Source organism: Microtus ochrogaster, chromosome 8 (assembly GCF_000317375.1).
Source record: "Microtus ochrogaster isolate Prairie Vole_2 chromosome 8, MicOch1.0, whole genome shotgun sequence".
NCBI lineage: Eukaryota > Metazoa > Chordata > Mammalia > Rodentia > Cricetidae > Microtus > Microtus ochrogaster.
In genome coordinates this window covers 83,869,309-83,879,517 of record NC_022015.1, presented here as the reverse complement: position 1 = coordinate 83,879,517, position 10,209 = coordinate 83,869,309, and positions in this window count along the sequence as shown.

The window sequence follows — 10,209 nt, the reverse complement described above, 5'->3', positions numbered from 1 at the left end:
ACTTCATGTTCTGGCTTTGTGGGAGCCTAGCCAGTTTGGATGCTCATCTTCCTAGACCTGGATGGAGCGGGGAGGACCTTGAACTTTCCACAGGGCAGGGAACCCTGACTGCTCTTTGGACTGGAGAGGGAGGGAGAGAGGAGTGGGGAGAAGGGAGAAGGGTGGGAGGAGGGGAGGGAAATGGGAGGCTGGGAGGAGGCGGAAATATTTTTCAATAAAAAATAAATAAAAAAAAAACAAGACCTCAAATCTAATTTCCATTGTTTAGCTTTTTTTCTGACCATTATCCATAACAATTTATAGCCAACTGTTGCAGGGAGGGTCACTTGTTTGTTTCCTGGCTGCCCAGCAGCTCAGATCCGAAATAATTACACAGAAACTATATTATTTAAAACACTGCTTGGCTCATTAGCTCTATCTTCTTATTTGCTAACACCTACATCTTAATTTAACTCATTTCTAGTAATCTGTGTATCTCCACATGGCTGCGGCTTATCCGGTAAAGTTCCCAGCATCTGTCTCCCATGGCTACATGGCTTCTCTCTGACTCTGCCTCCTTTGTCCCAGCATTCAGTTTAGTTTTCCCTGCCTAGCTAAGTTCTGCCCTGCTATAGGTTCAAAGCAGTTTCTTTATTCATTAATGGTAATCACAGTATACAGAGGGGAATCCTATATCAGCTAACAATCTAAACAAAGACAAACATCCATAATCCATTTTTTAAGAATGTGGGTGTGGTTTTCTAGGCTACTTCCTGCTAATTAGGGGCACTGATAATCTTATGGGGACCCAGAGAAAAATTTAGGATTATGGTCAAGTCCTGACTGGAGTATTCTTTGAGGCTGGATTGGCAGCAGTCTTGAGGCAATTCTGGATGTAGAGTTCAGAGGAAACTGTAACAAATGTACTCTGAAATGTTGGACCATCTGGGCCACCCATTCCCATTGGAGATTTTTCAGGGGGTCTTCCTCAATCAAGCTTTATTTTCTTAACCCAGAATGAATCCACAGCCTCTCATTTTCTGTGAAAACAAAAGTAAATCCTCTTCTCCAAAATAACATACCTTTTGACTTAAATTTTGAAGTTAAGGCATTTTCAATAAATATAAGTTGAATTAATCCAGCAGCATTTATAATAAATGTCTTTTAGCAATTGTTGCTTCTTCCTCAGCTTTCAAACATTCAAAGTCAACACAATAACATACAACATCCAGATTCTCTTTTATTTTCTGTCTATACACGGCTTTTTCTTCTATATTTTTATTTTTTAGTTATTGTTTTTTTGAGACAGGGTTTCTCTGTGTATTTTTGGCCATCCTGGAACTCACCCAGCAGACCAGGCTGACTTTGAACGCACAGAGATCAACCTGCCTCTGCCACTCTTCCAGTTGAGTGCTGGAATTAAAGGTGTGCACTTCCACACCCAACTACTCTATTTCATTTTTAAAGGACTTTCTCTATCCTTTTTCTTTTCTCTCCCAAGACTACATATATTACTAAACACACTGTAAATCATTTAAAGGTTATTTTTTCCATTTGAATCTGTCTTTACTGTATATATCTATCTTTTTCTGAGAACATGAGGTTTTAATCTGCTAAGAAGCATGGCTAGGATTAAAGCTGCTGTTTTGGTGACTGGGTCCACCCATTCCTTGGCTTCCTGGGAGTCTAGCTTTATGGTGGATGTACTGGCAAGAGCCATGTTTATTGCCACAACTCTGTGGAGTTTCTAGGTCTCTGCCACCACCAAGAAGCATGCTGCTGACTGTCCATAAACACCATTTAAGTGTTTGGTGGCAGGGCTCTTAAAAGAGCTGCCAGGTTTTTGCTGCTAACACTGATTCAAGAAGCCTTTCTTAAATGATTCTGCCTCTGCTCACCACCAGCAAACAGAACCTACTGGAGTAAGGATGGTTACCAAGAAGCTGCACTTTGTTTTTGTCTGTTTTGTTTGTCTCGGGCTTTATGTGGAATTTCTTGCTCCCACATTGGGTGCCATCTGTAGATGGAAGTATCAGTCCCACCTAGTCCCTCAGCCATTAGTTCCAAATAAATACACGGAGGCTTATATTATAAATTGTTTGGCCTATTACCTCAGGCTTATTATTAACTAGTTCTTACAACTTTAATTAACCCATAATTTTTGTCTATGTTTAGCCATGTGGCTTGGTGCCTTTTCTCAGTAAGGTCAGTTAGTTAACAATGATTTTAACCATGAGAAAGATACTCATCATGAGCCTCATTTGTGTGAGCTTGGATTTCACTTTGTTGGAGAGGTAAAAGGTCCAGGTAGACAGAATGGAAAGGGTTGTGGTGGCATGATTTAACTGTTCTCAGTTGACCAAGCTTAAAATATTTTCAATTGTTTTGATGTTTTAAACCTCTTAAAGTTTTTAGTTAAGGTTATAATTAGAAGGATGTCACATCCTCTATAGGCATTTTTAAGATGGGGACATGGTTAAGTCATTAGAGTCATTTTATTGTCTTTTCCTAGAATTGTTTTCCCTCTTCCTCTTCCTTTGTTTCCCCCAATGATGCATATTGTACCTGAACCTGTCATCTCCAGCCCATCGTTTTTATTGGTATTTCTCAATAATTTGTAACATTTATCTTTTAAAATCAGGTGTGTCTCTTTCCTGAGCAGTCCCAGCCTGTAGCCCTCTGCAGAAACGTCCTTTGTGCAGACGTCACTCGGGTAGGTTGGCATGGTTTGTGCTATCGCTGCAAAGCGTAAATCCACTCTGGGGTCATAGCATACTTGTTTTATGAATAGATCATGGCCTCCACCAAATGTTCCAGCTCTGTCAAGCATATGGAGCCCAGTGGTTTTGTTTTGTTTTGTGCTACTGTGGATTCAGCCTAGGACTTAGTGTGTGCTAGGCAAGTGATCTGCTATCCAGCTACAATCCCAAGCCTGTTTTGTTTTTATTCTGAGAAAGGGTATAGTGAGTTGCCCAGGTTGGCCTTGAACTCACTGCACAGCCCAGCCTCCAGCTTGAGAGCCTTCTACCACTGCTCTTACTTGGCCGAGGCACAGGATGGGTCGCCCTGTGTGTCTTGCAAGGTCTTCTCTAATCTCCAACCGTTTAGTGAAATGAAATGAAAGAACCACCACCATTCAAAAGAGATAAGCCACAGCTCAGACCGTTCTGAAAAGGGGCTGAGAGGGAGAAGGGGTTGAGCTGATCTAGAGGGAAGCTTTTTACTTTATGCACGTGGGACTCCTCAGACAGCTCCTTTGTAGTGTTTTCTGGCCTCAGACCCTCCATGATCCTTGAAAGAATTTGCTAGTTCTGAAGACTTTGATATGATATAGATAAACCCTTTGTCTCTTACGGTCAGTGCCTTTGAAGTCCGTTGCCCTTCCTCTATACTCACCGTGGGCCTCTACAGGAAACTGCCCTCTAGGACACTTGCTTTGAATTGTGCTCCTTCTGTTGTTGAGTTGTAACCCTGTGGACCAAGCACAGCCTGAACTTCCATCCTTCACTCTGAGGAGCCATCAATAACTCCTAAGACACTGAGAAGAGAATCATTTTTGGTATCGATTCCCAAAATGATCTGTCTTAAAATAATTAATTGGCCAGTATGCAACTTATCTGATCTCATTTAATTCATTTGATATTGATTTTAGAAAGATGCTAATAAAATAATTTGAATGGCAGCAAAATCAGCAGTTATCACTGAACAATGGGAAGGTGAATTGTGGAAGTTAATCCGGTCTGAGTAAGAGGACATGTTGACCTGGCAGCCATTAAAAGTTGTGATTATCTTTCATCTTCTCGCTTCCGTTAGTATCAACCCTAGCCCCACAAAGGACACAGTCTCTTTGTATAGTAACATGCTCTCCCCCATGATTTTACAGCTAAATAATTCATAAAACATTTGTCATGGAGTGTTTAAAATGTATGCAAGCCAGAATAGCAGAGAATTGATTTTTTTCCCCTCTCTCTTTCTTAAACGTCCAGCGCTGGGCCAGTAGGGTAGAGAAATGCTCTGGGCCCAGAGTTCAGAGAGCTGCCCCTTCCCAAAGCTGACTGTGCACTGCCGGCCTCTGAGCACGAGCGTCCCCTCTTGGAACTGTTCCCTTAGAATCCTCTCTAGCCTCGGCACAGTCCCCATCCACAGCATCTAATTATGCTGTTTTGTTGCGAGAGGACTAAAAATGGATTTGCGAGGGATTCTTTTCAATAGTTCTGTTCTTAGTATATATGAGAACATCAGTGCTATAATCTGAAGCTAGAATTTCACTGAACTTCTAGAAAGAATGATGAGCATTAATTGGTAGCAGGTTTTCCTGAAGCACCAAAGCCCTGGTCCCTCTAAGATCTGTCCCATGGTGCATTGCAAATACCTATGGCTGGGGCTCATGTTTTATTCATCTGAGGATACAGTTCCTTGCAGTGTCTGGCCCAGACAGTTCTCATAAATGATAAATGCTCGAATGGACCTCAAATAAACCGTGACAAAAATCCATCCACATTTTAAGAATGGGTTTTCAAAATTCTTTTATATGTATCCTTCCTGTGAAAATAGGCTTATTCCGGAATACCCACTGGAAATAAAAATGTATTGAAACTAAATATACTGTGAATTTTTTCAGTATATTCAAGTAGGTATTCTCCAAATTGAATGAGGTTTAGGGACAAGTCAGAGAATAAGCATTTTTAAGGAGATAAGTCAGCTTAATCTGGCTTAAAATCTCAGCTACTCTAGAGGCGAGAGGATTGCAAATTCAGTCTTTCTCAAAAGCCAAGACTCGAGTGAAGGTATTCACTTCTCAGTGACTTAGCACATGTGAGAGTGAAAGATGGGTCCGGTGATTTTTCTGTCCCCTGGGAAGTGACACTGGGGTCCCTGAGGTTGATGATGATCCAGTTGGTGGAAGAAAATTTATATGAAAATAATTTGGGAGCAGTAATATGCAAATAGTCCATGGGTGACAGCTTTTTTGATTGAAATCAAACTTGGATTTATGTAAATACTACTTGTATGGTTTGGAGTGAATTTTGTGGTTTTAGCTTCTGATAGACCCGTAGTAGTTTACATAAGGATTTAAGGCACCTGAGAATGCTATGTGCTTTGTCCCAACTGTGACTGACATTTTTCAAGGAAAAACTTTTAGTAAGGTCAACTTGTTTTTATCAGTCTGAGTGCTTGTGATATTTCAACGTGAAAAGTGAAAGCTTAGGGTCACAGGATGGCATCAGAGCGTGACTCTAGTTTGCTGTTAGATGATATTAAACTGCTCATAAGCTCTTGTGTAAGAACTGTGGCAGACTTCCTGTGGAGGCCGGAGCTCTGATTGCACAACGCGTGGGACAAGCAGATAAACATGTAAACGAGCTAAATCAGTCACAGTGTCAACCTGCAAAGGACTAAAGGTCAAAGGTCCCAGTCAGTTGATGATGATGATGATGATGATGATGATGATGATGATGATGATGATGATGATGATGATGATGATGAAGATGACATCTTTCATCTACGGAAGGAGAGCCATGTCCTGTTTTTATGTTTTTTTCTTTCTTTTTTTTTCTTTTGGATTTTCGAGACAGGGTTTCTCCTAGCTTTTTGGTTACTGTCCTGGAACTAGCTCTTGTAGACCAGACTGGCCTTGAACTCACAGAGATCCGCCTGCCTCTGCCTTCCAAGTGCTGGGATTAAAGGCATGTGCCACCACCTCCCGGCTTTGTTTTTGTTTTTTGAGACAGGGTTTTTCTGTGTAGCCCTGGCTGTCCTGGAACTCTCTCTGTACACCAGGTTGGCCTCAAACTCACAGAGAACCTCCTGCTTCTGCCTCCCAATTGCTGGGATTAAAGATGTATGCCACCATACCTTGAACTCACAGAGGTCCGTCTACCTCTGCTTTCCAAGTGTTGGGATTAAAGGTGTGTGCCACCATACCCAACTACACACACTTTCTCTCTCTCTCTCTCTCTCTCTCTCTCTCTCTCTCTCTCTCTCTCTCTTTCTCTCTCTGTCTCTGTCTCTGTCTCTCTCTCTCTATCTCTCTCTCTTTCTATTTTTAAATTTATTTTAAGGACTTTAACCTTTTTCTTTTCTCTCCCAAGCCTGCATATATTTTTAATACACTGTAAAACATTTAGAGGTTTTCTTTGTCTTTGAATCTCTCTTTACTGTATATCTCTCATTTTCTGACCATATGAGTCTTTAATTTACTAAGCAATATGGGTAGGATTAAAGCTGTGGCTTTGACAGCTGGATCCAGCCCATTTCTTAGCTTTTTGAGATTCCAGCCTCATGGCAGAGGTACCGGCTATAACCATGTTTATTGCCACAACTCTATGGAGTTTCAAGGTCCCTGCCAGCAAGCAAGCTGCAGCAGTCCCCTCACAAACCACACTCAAAAGCTCTGTAGCTGGACCTCCTGCCTGAAAGAGTCAGCATTTGCACTGGCTGGATGGCCCAGAAAGCCAGCATTTTAAAATGGCACAGCTTTTTTTCTGCTATGCCTGAAAACCAAAAAGCAAGCAGTCAGCTTTTCATTAACACCATTTAAGTGTTTCATGGCAGGACCTCTTAAAAAAGCTGCAAGGTTTTATAGCCAAAGCTGAGTCAGGAAGCCCCTCTTAAATGAGAGCACTTGCCTCTAGCAAGCAGAGCCCACTCAAGAAAGTGCTGCTATCAATAAGCCATGCTTAAATCTATTCCTTTCATCTAGAATTGCTTCCCAAGCTCTCTTGGGCTTAATGTAGATGCAGTTTCCATGTGGACACCATTTGTTGTCAGGGGTTTCTGTCCTGCCTGTTTTTTTTCTTTAGTCTTGATTTGTTAGATCATGATGTTTAACAATGAAAAGTCTACAATTTTGGCCCAATAAGAACAAGTTAAATTAATAATAGGATTAATTTTATTTTAAAAACATTTTTGTGTGTATGAGTATTTGCCTGAATATATATGTCTATCTACACACACACACACACACACACGCACACACACACACGCATGCATGTATGCACTCGCACACACACACACACACACACACACACACATCACTCCAGCTTCCTATCTGCAGAGGTCAGAGGTCAGAAGAGACCATCAGATCCTCTGGAACTATGATTACAGACAACTGTAAGCTGCCATGCGGGTGATGGGAACTAAACGCAGGTCCTCTGCAAGAGCAGCAAATGCTCTTGACTGCTGAGCCATTGCTCCAGCCCCACTAGGATAGTCTAATGGAGTTCTGGGTGGCCATGAAGTAGCTGTCTGCAATACAGGTAAAATGGTTGCAGACACAATACACAATCAATTTCACAATTACTTCTTGGAATGGTACTAGGGATCAGTGGGTTTAAAAATTCACAATGGTATGACCAGTAGCTTTAAAAATAGCCTATGATGTTGATGTGAATGTATAAAAAAAAATCCAGTTTTTATACTTTCCAGCTGCAGCATGCTATCAAAGACAGTATCTGGAAGCTACATAATTCAATATTTCATAACTAAACAGATAGCAGATTTAGTTCCTCTTTAGCTCTAAATCATATTATTCCTGGCCAAGATCGGGTTTTTCAAACAAAGATACTAAAACCTCAGAGTTTTAAACAATCCAGCTATTCTCGTGTGCTGGGACTAATCAGCCAAGAAACATGTTCTTGCTCTAAGAGACTCTGAAACTGTTTACATAGGCGCTCTATACTGGTTCCAGACTGTGTCTTTGAAATTTATTAATATGCAATAAAATCCCTAACAAGTTTTGACGAAGAACAGGTAAGAAAAGGCAGGAGTTGTCAGAAGTTTAGTACAGTTCTTCGGTGAGCATTTGAAATCCCTAGACGAAAGGAAACAGATGGATTTGGCTACATTGTCCTTGCTGAGCTGAATAAACAGCTGGGAAACATTAAACGTCCTTCAGTTATAGATCTGCTCCTAGGCTGGGAAGGCAGTGAGCAGTGCCTTTTCAACTGTGCGGCAGAAGCTTGAAAAAATTACTAGATAGCATAAGAATAGTTAATTGGCATGCTCACGGAGTGGCTTAATGTGTTCATCTGGGAAAGGTTTACACAGTGCTAGTTCTGTTCAGACACACTGCTGACAGAGGCAGGTTCCTGAGGGAGAGCCTCAGGAGCGAGGTGACATCCCAGATGGGTCGTAAATGTGAGTACAGTCAGAGCACTCACAAGGCAGAGGAGAGGGAAGAGTGGCAGATCTCTCTGAAAAAGACCACAGGTGGCTGCCAACAAAACCGTTCTCTCAGAAGAAGGTTGACACACAGTCTGGAAATATTTAAATGTCTGCTAGAGTCATTCAAGCTCAAGCAGTGAGAGGTGGGAGACAGATACCAGCCTTTAAAGGGCCAGCAGAACAGGCAGAGTAAACAGAAAATCCTAACCCACTGCAGGAGAGAGCTCTGTAGGGGAGAGGTGAGGGCAAAACCAAGAGAAGGTGATGGAGAAGAGTGGGGTCTTGTTAGATCCGAGCCACCTTGTGGTCCACTTCTGGCGTGCAGTCACAATTCCCAGAAATGACACCTGACAAAAGAGAAGTAATTTTCATCTTTCCTGTTGCTTCTCAAAAATGACAGTTTGGAGGTGCATTACCAATACATATTATTACAAGGTCAAAGATACTGTCAAAGATACTTCAGTAATGGTGCTAATGGGATTTTGGTTACATTGCTGGAGAGATTACATTAATGTTTCCCGTTCTATCCTGATTCATTAGCATAATAGTAAGTTATGATAAATGAGCAGGTTCAAAGGACCAGAGAATTAATACTCATCATTAGTGGGTAAGATCTACAGCCAAATCTTGAAAGGGAATTAAAAAAAAACCACACAAAACAAACAAGCAAACTGGTTAGAGTATTTGATTTGATAGATGGTCTGGTGTTGTGTTTGTGTGCGTAATTATATAAGTGCAAACCAACAGCTATCGACTTGAAGCAAACCACACAATACTGCCCTCATAACGAACAGTGATGACATACTCATGGTGATATAAGCAGTGATGGGTTTAATTATTTAGTAGTAAGAACTGCTTACTAGTGCTAATGAGGAACAGGGAAAGAGAGAGATATGGAGAAGAAGGTCTTGCTAGCTCCCTGCTGAAAATTTGTTCATGGCTCCAGTTGCGGCAGAAATAAAGGTGAAGTCCCTTGTACTGCAGATGGCTCTGTGGATAAAAGCACTTGCCATGTAAATGTGAGGACCAGAGTTCAGATCTCCAGAGCTGATGTGGAGCTGGAAGCTGTAACAGCCATCTGTAATCTCTGCACTCCTACCCTGATGGAGTCAGTTCCTAGGCCAGCTAGCTGGGTGTTTACAATGGGGCTGAGACCTTATCTGTCTCAAAAAAGCTGAAGGAGGAAACTGATGCCTGAGGCTTCTCTCAGACCTTTGCATGCACTCTGTGACGCGTGTGCTTGCACTCGGGCACAGGAGCATGCATGCATGTGCAGGTGCCAAAGCCAGACTGCCTTGCTCATACCCCTACTCTCCTTGCCTCTCCCTTTGGTGATGCTGGTATGCTCGCTCTGTTGTTTGCTCCCCCCAACCCCGTGTGTGTGTGTGTGTGTGTGTGTGTGTGTGTGTGTGTATTGGCATGGTCCCAAGCAACACAGGCTGGCCTTGAACTCACTAACCTTGAATTCTGATCTTCTTGCTGTTTCACCCTAAGGGGTACAATTATCAATAACCCCAAATTATTTTTCTTATTAAAACAAATTTTTAACTTCATCAAAGATTTTGTTGTTAATATTTCCTCTACATAAAATAATGTTATTTTGGCTAGGCCGGAGCAGGCCTGAGTCAGTGAACTCCACAGGAGCAGGTACAAGGGAGCAACTGTTGAGAGAGTAGGTAGGAACCAGAGTCCTCTGTGGGTCTAGGCACGAGTCTGGGACCTGTGAAGGATAAGCCTGAGCCAGGACCTCTGTGGGTCTGGACACAAGTCTGGGACCTCTGAGGGGTAGGTAGGAAACAGAGACCTCTGTGGGACCCAGGCATGAATTGCAAGAGCAGGCCCAAGGCAGCAACCTTAACCAAAAGAGCCCCAGGCATGCAATCTCTGTGGCTGCAGGCCCTAATGACCCCTGATATTACAGAGCAAACCCCAGGAGCACCGAGCAACCTCCAGGATTATGGTATATTAAAGAGCAAACCCCAGGAGCACCAAGCAACCTCCAGGATTATGGTATATTACAGAGTAAACCCCAGGAGCACCGAGAAACCTCCAGGATTATGGTAT